The 10536-nt window shown below is 43.2% G+C and overlaps 1 long non-coding RNA gene across 1 annotated transcript; it reads left to right on the top strand.

The window, feature by feature from the left end:
- Positions 1-8707: 8707 nt before the first annotated feature.
- LOC121790927 lies at positions 8708-10180 on the top strand. Its single transcript, XR_006048429.1, has 2 exons — positions 8708-9080; positions 9988-10180. It is a non-coding gene; the product is annotated as an uncharacterized LOC121790927 (long non-coding RNA).
- Positions 10181-10536: the final 356 nt, after the last annotated feature.

Here is a 10536-nt window from a genome sequence, read left to right as displayed (position 1 = left end):
GTATAAAATTTCAGCCATAACAGAGGTCGGATGGATTTTTAATGAGTTTTACAAAACGACTGCGCAGTTCTGCCAGATTTCTGTCATGTTAAAATAATAATTCTTGTCAAGTTTGAATGAATTACATGATGCATGTGTGATTAAGGAACGTATCTTATGGCGTGGTTATGTGTTATACGTTGAGGTATACTATGGTGTGTTTCCTTATGTTGGTGAACGTTTGGGATGGGTAATTTAAGAAAACGATGAAAGGAACAATAGGACATGCATGATAAGTTGTATTGATGGAAGGCTGATTGTGTTGTGGTGTTGACAAGGGTTGTTGTGCGTACGTGAGCACAAGGAACGAGGGTTGCTTTTGAGTTGTGTATTGTGTTGTCTAAGCAAGCGAGGTGGGCTTTCTTTAACTAAACTCTTTTATTTTTCCAAAGTATGATTGTGGAGCTATAAGGGTGGTTTAAAGCGTTATGTCATGCCATGGATTGTTTTGATTGAGATTGTGTGCCTGATGCCTAGTTCGTCTGAGTTTACTCCGTTAGGCTATATGGCTATGTGTGAAACGAATTCGTGTCTGAGTAGGGCCGCAAACCCTATCAGACTGTGTACACTGGTGGGATCGAGAGCCGTCCTTGCTAGTCGGCCAATCTCGTGGGTGAATAGTGTAGCCACACTTTCGACGCACTGTGGAAAGATGAAGTGATTATTGGATTGTTGAGAAAGTGGGGAGATTGTTTGCTTGGCCAGGCTATGAAATGTTTTTATGTTCTCGATGATATTTCTTAACTACATGTAAAATTCGAGTTCACTAGTATGGATGACATAACTGTTATAAAATGTTTAATGCATGAGCCCATTGAGTACAACAAGTACTCGGCCCTGCATATTTTTTCCCTATGTGCAGGTTGAGCGGGATGTTGCAGCGGATGTTGAGTGAGCTTTAGGGATTCCCGGATGCGTCGTGTCTTCATACATGGCGTGATCCCATGTTTGAAATAAATTTCCGCTGCCATGTTTGAAATAAATTTCTAGAAGTCTTCCGCACTATTTAATATTGTTTTATGACATTAAGTATCCTGAGACTAAAATCTGTTGCTTAACCTTTCAATAAACTAAAATATTTCTTTTTGAAGTTAATTGGGCTTTTCATATTAAATGTCGTCCTTTATTATGTCAAATACTTTGAGACTTTAATCCGCTGATTTCGTTAAACTAAAATGTTTTTTTTTGTAGACTAAAACAAATGTTCTTTTGGGAGTTAATTAGATTTTTGCATTAAGTGTAACCTTTATTGTGTCCCCCATTTCTTCCCCGCTTCTTAGTCCCCCCTTGGTCGCGATTTCCCCGTCCTTGCTATCCTTAGTATGGGCGGTCATGAAAGAAAACAAAATCCCTAACATTGGTGTGAAGGCAGCGGCACCTTTCTCTCTCGGCGGAATCACCGTCTCTCATGCGAATCGCGCTCCTCTCGGTCGTCGGAGCGTCGCCAGCTCCGCCTCCTCTTTCAAAATCGCACGTTTTCCCCAAAATTTATCCAATTCCTTCCTACATCAGAGACGACGCTTCCCTCAAATCTCGCTGCCGCCGTTCCTTCCCTCCCGATGGAGAGTCATCGCCGACTGCCTCTCGGTTCTCCCCCTCCCCTTTATTTTCTCCAAATCTGAAAATTGGAGAAACCCTTATTGAAGGAGAGGCAGCAGCATCTTCGTCGAGCTCTCTTTCTCTCGAGAAAATTGGGTTTATAGGGTAGATTACCTTTAAAATAACATAAATGTACTCATTTTGTTATCTCTTCCATATATGGGAAAAACGCCACCCACATTGGCGTGTTTATACGTGAAGACGTCACCCGCATTGGCGTTTTACAATTTAGAACCGTATGTCGTCGTATTGTATTGAAATACAGTATTTGTTAAAACACGCCAAGCTGGTTGGTGTATTTTGGATAAAAACGCCTTCACCACTGGCGTGGTTCAATAGATATTCTACACTGACGTGGTTCAAGTTAAACACGCCTTCCGTACTGGCGTTTTTCAATAGACACGCCAACGGAAATGGCGTTTTTTAAAGAGTCATCAATTTCAAGTCCTCCAATCAACGCTAAATACGTAAAAGAGTCATCAATTTCAAGTCCTCCACGAAAAATCGGAAGTGCGCACACGCAAATTGAGGCAGTAAGAAAGTAGGATTTCAGGGTTTATAAAGAGCTACCTGAGGAGGAAGCTGGCATTGCTCAAGGGAAAAATTGGGGGAGAGATTTATGGAGGGTTTGAAGTTTGAGGTTTAAGGGGAGAGCGAGAGATCGGTGGGGTCTCCGTGATTGGTGAGGTGGTGAGCTGAGATTGTGGTGTGCGAAGAGTGTGTGTGGTGCGTGAGAGAGAAAGAGGGGGAAGAATGGGGATGAAATTGTTGTGTTTTTTCTCTCTCTAATAATTGTAGCGTGCTTTGCTTTGAGGTGGAGAGCAGTCTCGCTGCTTATTATTTAATTTTAATAATATAATAATTATTGTAACAACTGGTATAATTAAGAGCATCTCCAGTGGTTCTTGACATGCAATAGCCCTCCCATAGCCTTGTCACTGCCACATCATCAGCACTAAAATCCTCCTGCCACATCATCTGGACATGTAACTGGACAAGCAACTGGACATGCAATAGTCCTCCCATAGCCTATCCACATCACTAATAACAATTATATAATTTAATTTACAATCGTAGCAACATACATAATTTAATTTACGAGACAAATACAGGAAAATTGAATAATACTATTAAAATTTAAAAAATGCAATAATTTTAAAAAAAGTACATTAATTTTTAAAAAAGTACAAAAATTAAAAAGTACAATAAAAAAATTACATAAAAAATCACTCCTCGCCGCCATCCTCGCCTCCGTCGTCGCCCAGCCCTTCGTCGTCGTCGCCGCCGCCTCCGTCGCCACCAACGCCGCGGCTACTCCCGCCGGTATCCCTCTGCAACCCCTCCAATTCTTCACGCATGCTCCGGAGCAATACGCGAAGATAAGCCTTCTCCTCGGGGTCCACCGCCGTCCGGAAGTCGGCTAACGTCTTCACCATTTGAGCGCGCGTTTGTTGACGCGCGAAGAATTTGAGCTCCTCGGTGGACCTGCCGAGGGGGGATGCCGACTGGATCTCCTGGGAACTCGGGGTGCCCCCCTCGCATCCCGTTGCGCCCGCCTTTGGCCAACCGGGCGAGGTCGGCGACCGAACGAACGAGGGGTCGGGACCTCATGGGCCGTCTCGGGGAGGTCATGGGAACCACCGCTGCTGCCGCTATAATCACCGGTATATTTCAGTTTCTGCTTCTTCGGCCAGCCAGCGTCGACACCTGCCCGGAATTTCTCTGACTCGTTGAGCACAAGGTAGCAGTTCCAGTAGGTGAACTCATAGTACTTCCCGGGATCCGAGTAGGCTCTCTCCGCAATCCTCCTACAGTCTTCCTCTGTTTGGCCACTGGTCCGCATGCGGAGGGCGTTGGCGTACAAACCCGAAAATCGAGAGACGGCAGACCTGATTCGGTCCCAGCACTTCCGGCACTCCTCCCCGGTGCGCGGTCTCCCTTCAGGGAAAAATGCCCTGTAGGCTGCGGCTATCTTGGCCCACAAGTTGACGATCCTCTAGTTGTTCGAAACGAGAGGATCATCGCAGACACTCACCCACGCCTTGGCCACCGCAACGTTCTCCGCGTCCGTCCACTTCCTCCGGACCCGGCTATCCTCACCAGGCTGCGACGACTCACCGACCTTTTGGCCTTGCCCTTCTTCTTAGGGGCGCTCCGACCCCGCCCTACTCCCCGGCTTTGAATGGGAGTTTCCGGAACCTCGTTAATATCAAAACCCAACTTCTCTAAGGAGAAGGTCTCATACTGCGTGTACTGTGCATCCGTTGGGGTCGATGTGTGCGAAGAACTGGTGGAAAAATCAAAAGCCGACCGATAGACGTTTTCCACCCCGGGCGTCCCCTACGGCGGTGGCATCATCTGTTGCGCCGGTGGCTGCATCCCGGGTGCCCACCCCGGCATCATCTGCATAGGGGGTTGCATCGGCGGTACCCCCTGCCAAGCCGGCACACTTCCCCCGGCGGCCATCGGTGGCATCATCTGTTGCCACGGGTACATGTTGTAGTACCCGGTCATCGGAGGCCAACCACCTCCCACGGGAGCCGGGGGAGTCTGAGACCCTCCCCCGGGAGTCGGGGGAATCTGAGACCCGGTCGTCATTGGAGTACCTTCGTAGTTGTTCTCCATTTCTCGTTGTTGATCTTGTACAGAAATTAAGATAGACAGAGTACTCGTTAAAACAAGTGGTGCGAATGAAAATGATGTCAAAAGCGCGTATATATAGTGTTTCGAAAATTAAAAATAAAAATCTGACGCCAGTCTGATGCCGATCAGGGGCCTACAATGGCGTCGTGAGGATCGGCGTGAGAATCGGCGTGGGCACGCCGATTTTGACGCCGATTTCGCCGACGCCGCTCGCAATGGTTCGGCGTCAGCAAAAAATCGGCGTGCCGGTGACGACGCCGGCATTGGAGATGCTCTAACAGAGGGTTGCGTAATAATTATAGGAGTAATATATTTTATTATAGTATAAATTTAGGCGAAAAAATCGTATGATCAACTTGTAGTATACTGTATGACATGAAATTTGATAAAATAAAATAAAATTATACTCCTATTATTTGAAGTTGCGTACACTACTCTAGCTAGCAATAGTTGACCACAAAATTTATAAATAGGGTTAGTTGTTGTTCATTTCATATCGTCAAAAAATAAAACGAGAGTAAGTTAGAAAGACAGCTGAGCTCATCTTTATTTCCATTTATTTTTATACTTGTTCTACATATACAAGTATCATATTTTTTAATAAAAGTGTCCTCTCAATTACTCAATTACTCCATGTTCCACAATAAGAGTTATACTTTTTCATTTTAGTCTATCACAAAATAAGAGTCACACTTTAACTTAACTATAAATAGTAAATATGTCCCATAAATAGTAAATATGTCTCATATTCCACTGACTTATTCAATTCATTATTTTTTACATTTCTTAAAATCTATGCTCATAATAAGAGTGACTCCTATTGTGGGTTGGAGGGAGTAATATATAAAAATATACTCCCTCCGTCTGTGATTAAATGTTTCATATTTTACCGGCACGATTTTAATAAGTTGTTTAAATTTATGTAGTAAAGTGGGTAGAAAAGTTAGTGGAATGTGAAGACTACTTTTATACATTGATTTTATAATAATATGTGCATGTAATTGGTTAGTGGAATGTAGGGTCCACTTACCAAATATAGTAAAAGTGAAATGAGATATTTATTAGCGGACGGACGAAAAAGAAAAATAGGACATTTAATGGTGGACGAAAGTAGTATTTTTCTTTTCATTTAATAAATAAAACAACATGCATCTCTTAAAATCTAATGTGATAAGGGTGACATCTACCTCGGGCGAAGGAAGTATTTTATACTAGAATTAAAGAATCAACAGTAAAAGCAAATGAAAAAGTTGCATAATGCACCGTAAAATCCAGGCTCCTCATGGTTATCCTTACCACACGTGTTGCATTTACGTTTTGTAGTGAGAAGTTGCTAGGTGAGTGTGTGGCAGTGAGCTCCCTCGATCACATATTTTTGACCAATCTTGATGTTTCTATACTCGGCGCATGTAGTTTTATTAGACACGCCAACAATATCGGCGTGTTTAGCGAATAGTCTAATGAAAAACGCGGAAGGCGTGTTTAACTTGAACCACGTCAATGTAGAAGGCGTTTCTATCCAAAACGCCAATGCAGGTGGCGTTTCTATCCAAAACGCCAGTACGAAACACGCCAGTGGTGAAGGCGTTTCTATCCAAAATACGCCAACCAGCTTGGCGTGTTTTAACAAACACTGTATTTCAATACAATACGACGACATACGGTTCTAAATTGTAAAACGCCAATGCGGGTGACGTCTTCACTTATAAACAAGCCAATGTGGGTGGCGTTTTTCTCATATATGGAAGAGATAACAAAATGGGTACATTTACGTTATTTTAAAGGTAAACTACCCTATAAACCCGATTTGTCCCTTTCTCTCTCTCTGGCAGCGACCGCCTTCAACCATTCCCGTTCCTCTCTCTCGGCGAAATCGTCGCCGTCTCCGGAGGAAACGGTCACCGCCGTGGTTGTACTCCGGGGTTGGAGGTGTGACCGTGCGAGGCAGCCTCTTTCTCGGCCTCTGCAGGCTCGCAGATCGCTGCCCGTCTCGCCGTCCGGCTCTCCGTCGAGCTGCAGCTTCACCTGCGGTAAAACTCCGCCGCTACTCATCGCCTTCCATCGACGTCACGGAGGAGTCCTCCGCTTCCCGTCGCGCCATCACCGGACAATCATATTGTTTACAAGAGAAAGCTACTGCTTATTTGTTGTGTACGCAAGTTGATTGTGGTTTTGGGACAGCCTTTTGATGTGTAACACCCCGAGTTTTTCGTGCACAGATTTCAGAGTATAAAAAAAATTAGGATGAAGAGACGATTGGAAATTAAGGTGCAAGAAAATTTAAGTTTTGAATTACAAATTGTTGGAAAAATTGAAATACAAGAATAGTGGATACGTGCAAGTTGTTACATCATGATACTAAAACCAAGAATACTACACTTTTACATTACGAGCTCCAATACCTAGTATTACATGGAAATGGGAGTACAACTTTCATCTATCCCTATCTTAGAATGAGGATTAAGTCAAAAGAGAAAAATGAGACAAAATAGTGATGTAAGTAAATCTTCTCTCTTCTCCTCCATCCTTCTCGATCTCACAGCTGCCAAGCTCCAAATGTGACGGCCTATCCTGCAAGTCAAACACCAAAAGAGGTTAGAGATTTCCTCGACCAAAAAGGTGAAGTCTTGGATTTTAATCAATCTAGTAAGAATGCCAAATATGCCATGTTCCCATCAAGCAACTCCTGCCAAAGTTCGAAGTGGGGATAAGAATCAAGATCCTCCAAATCTTCCATTATGAGAAAAGAGGCTGTAGAAACCTCAAGATGAGATCACCACCTAAGCTCAAAAGGAGAAAGGCAAATCCCCACAAATCAATGTTGTAAGATCAGCCAACCTGTCTCCTCCCCAAACTTTCACCATAATAGAGATAGATACAAATAGTACAAGGTGATGTGAGCACATCTTTTAAGCTTAAAATAGAAGTGAATAAGATTTTCTTCCACAAGACCAAGGCTGGAATCAGCTTACACAAAATAGGCAAGAAAGTCTCATAGCCAAATTCAAAAGGGGAAGGGGCCAATAGCTCAAAGTAGGAGTAGAAGCTCCTTATGTCTGCCACAAAAGTCCAAGAATTTTTGCTATAAAAACAGCCCTTCCCCACTTCCTTCCACACACCATCTCAATCCCAAACTTCACAAAGTATGAGGAGGCTAGCATGAGGAGCAAGGAGTAACAACAAGGCTTAGGATCAGCCACAATCATCAAGGATTCACCCAAGTCAAGGTAAAACACTAGCACACCTTCTCCTTTAGTTTCAAGACATCATGCTAGGCTCAAGAACTTAGAATCGTGGCTATAGAAACCTCATAACAATAGCAAGTATAGAACATCATGTTTAAAGCTCAAGACTTAGAGCTTTAGGAACCTCACCTCACAAAATAACAAAATAAGAGACAAATTGATCATAAGCTGCCTTAGCTAATTCAATATCAAGAGATGAACCAAAGGTTCACCACAACAAAACAAATCAATTCAAGAAACCTTGAGCTCACATAGCTATTGCTTAAACATCGAACATAATTATGTAAGTAGCAAACTAGATAGAGGGCTTAGCTTAGCATAAGGGGCTGTCCGGCGAGGGTCGAGTGACAATGGAGCTCCGGAGAGCCGACCGGAGAAGCGGCGCTGCTGGAGCAGCAGGGCGAGGTAGCAGCGGCTCGGCTGGTGCCGGCGACGCCGAGTGAAGATAGAGAGAGGGGGGCGATGGTGTCACTGCCTTCCGGGGAGCTCGACGGAGAGAGAGCGAACTCTCACAGTGAGAGTGCCGGCGATTCAGTAGCGCCGGAGGAGTGTTTACGACAGCAAGTCTCCAAGGAAGTCGAGAGAGGTAGAGAAGGAGACGACGAGAAATCGTGTGAAGGAACTCACTGTCGTTAATTCGGCGGAGCTGGGTTTGTCGGAGTCGCCGGAAGAGGCGAAGTAGAGAAGTGAGGCGACTGCAGTTTCAATTTGGGGGTTTATCTCATTTATGCAATTTGGGAGTGAATTGAGAGAGAGATCGATAGGCGCTCTCCGGCAACGGCAAGAATCGGGCGGAGGGCCGGATGTCGTCGCTCACCGGCGACGTCTTGATTGGCCCGAGACCGGTGCCGTCGAGAGGGAGAAAGGAGAAGAGGTGGAGTGCCCTGATTTTGAAAGTGAGGGAGAAAGGAACGATGTAGTATACGTACTGCACTCTTTCCACTTGTTGGGCCATACCTTAATTTAATTGATTGGGCCACCATTTAATTAGTTGGTGATTTGGGGCCAGTGAGCATAATTAAAATCTTGGGCCAAGGGGATTTTGTTTTTTGCTGGGCTAGATTAATTAGAAGCTTGGGTCATTTAATTCAGTGAGAATAAGAAGTGAATTTCGGTTGTGGTCATTGATCAGTGTGCCAAGATAAATCAAAGAAGGAGAAGAGAAGTTGGGCTTGGAATTAATTCTAGTTTGGATCAGTTATTTTGCGATGGGCCTGAGATAGAATTAATTAGTTCTCTTGGGCTGGGATTTTAAATTGTGGAAATTTTGGAGACGCAAGAAAAGGGAAAAGGTGTTCTCAAGTCACGAAAATAATCAAGTTTATGAAAGAAGTACAGTTAATTAAATTTCCGATTTAATTAATATGCAAGTTTCTAAAAATAATTTCTAGAAGTGAACGAAGGATAAAAGAAATTAATCAGGGGTATGCATTCTAATTAAAGTTTAAGAATTTCTCGAGTCTTATTAGTACGTTGTTTGTTTTCAAAAGGCTATCTCCGCAAGTTAAGGGTCGAGTCAGGAAAATTCAAGTTAAGGAGTTTTAAGCGAACGAGGTGGGCTTTCGTTAACTAAAGTGTTTTTATGTGGGCTTTCTGTTAAAAATACAGTTTTATGAGAAGTATTTTTTGTGTGCTTCTATTTAAGATGTGTTGTTAAGTGCGAGCTTGCTATTTAAAGTGAAATATTATGAAAAATGCTATTTGCTTGGCGTTATTACATGATGTTATGTGTTGCTTTACGAGTGCTTATTAAGTGTAGCTTTTGTTGAAGTTTTGAGTTCGGCTTTGACCAATATATGAGTCTGTTCCAAATATATTTACGGGGAAATAGAAGTTTTGAAAGATTTGAGTTCGGCTTTGACCGATAGAAATGAGTTTGTTCCAAATATGTTTACGAGGAAAATGAAGTATTGAAGGTTATGTGTTCGGCTTTTGATAAAAGAAAAATGAGTTTGTTCCAAATATGTTTACGAGGAAAATAAAGTTGCGAAAGTTACGTCAAGCCATGTTTTGTTTTGAACTTTGCCTATCTGATTGACTAGCAAGACGATGTCCCTACTAGACCAGGAGTTTCAGTTTTGTGAATTCGGGTTTGTAAGTGGGATGAGCCCATACATTCCGTTTCACCAGGAGTTAGTGAATTCGGGTTTGTAAGTGGGATAAGCCCATACATTCCGGTTCACCAGGAGTTTCGTGAATTCTGTTCACTAGGAGGTTAGTGGGCTTCTGTTCCCCAGGAGTTAGTCAGATACGGCATATGTTCTAGGAAAATAGATCTACAGATCGCTTTTGAAAAATGAAAAAAAAGGAAAATGTTTTAGTGTTCTCGGACCTTTTCCTAAAACCCCGAGTTCACTCAAAGAGTGGCTTGACAAAACTAGTTTTTCAGTAAATATATTTCGGCACGTGTCCACTGAGTACACCAAGTACTCAGCCCTGCATATGTTTTAAAAATGTGCAGGTTGAGCAGTGATGACGGCGGGCAGTGTTGAGCATAGACGATGAAGATTCTTCGATAGAATAGTACTCGGATGCGACGTGTCTCCATACAAGACGTTATCTGCTCTTGACTCTTCCGTTGCAATGTAAAAGTCGAGTTTGCGCTCTTTGTATCGTGCACTCATATATATATTATTTGAGTTTTTTCGGTTCAAGTTTCAGTTGTGCCACAGTTTTCCCCTTTCTTCCCGCTTCTTTCATCCTCCCCTAGTCGCGTTCAACCAGACTTTCTATCCTTAGAAAACTCGGTCGTGGCATGATGTATGTTGGACTTAACTACCGAATTGTGATTTATTGCATGCTTTCTAAAATGACACCTTGGGCAGTAGCTATGATTGAGGAAGCTTTGATGTCTTAACTTGCACATGAGGCCTACTGTGTTGATTGTATTCTTGCTCAAAGTTTGGGTTTCTATTGCTCAGTTCTAGCAGTTGATATTGCTAAGTTCACATTTTGATTCTTGAGCATCTAGGATCCTGAGTTCTCGACTATCTATTGTGGTTGATCTACA

Source organism: Salvia splendens, chromosome 2, assembly GCF_004379255.2.
Source record: "Salvia splendens isolate huo1 chromosome 2, SspV2, whole genome shotgun sequence".
NCBI classification, from domain to species: Eukaryota; Viridiplantae; Streptophyta; class Magnoliopsida; order Lamiales; family Lamiaceae; genus Salvia; species Salvia splendens.
The sequence above is the reverse complement of the archived record's forward strand: the minus strand, read 5'-3'. Positions and strand labels throughout refer to the sequence as shown.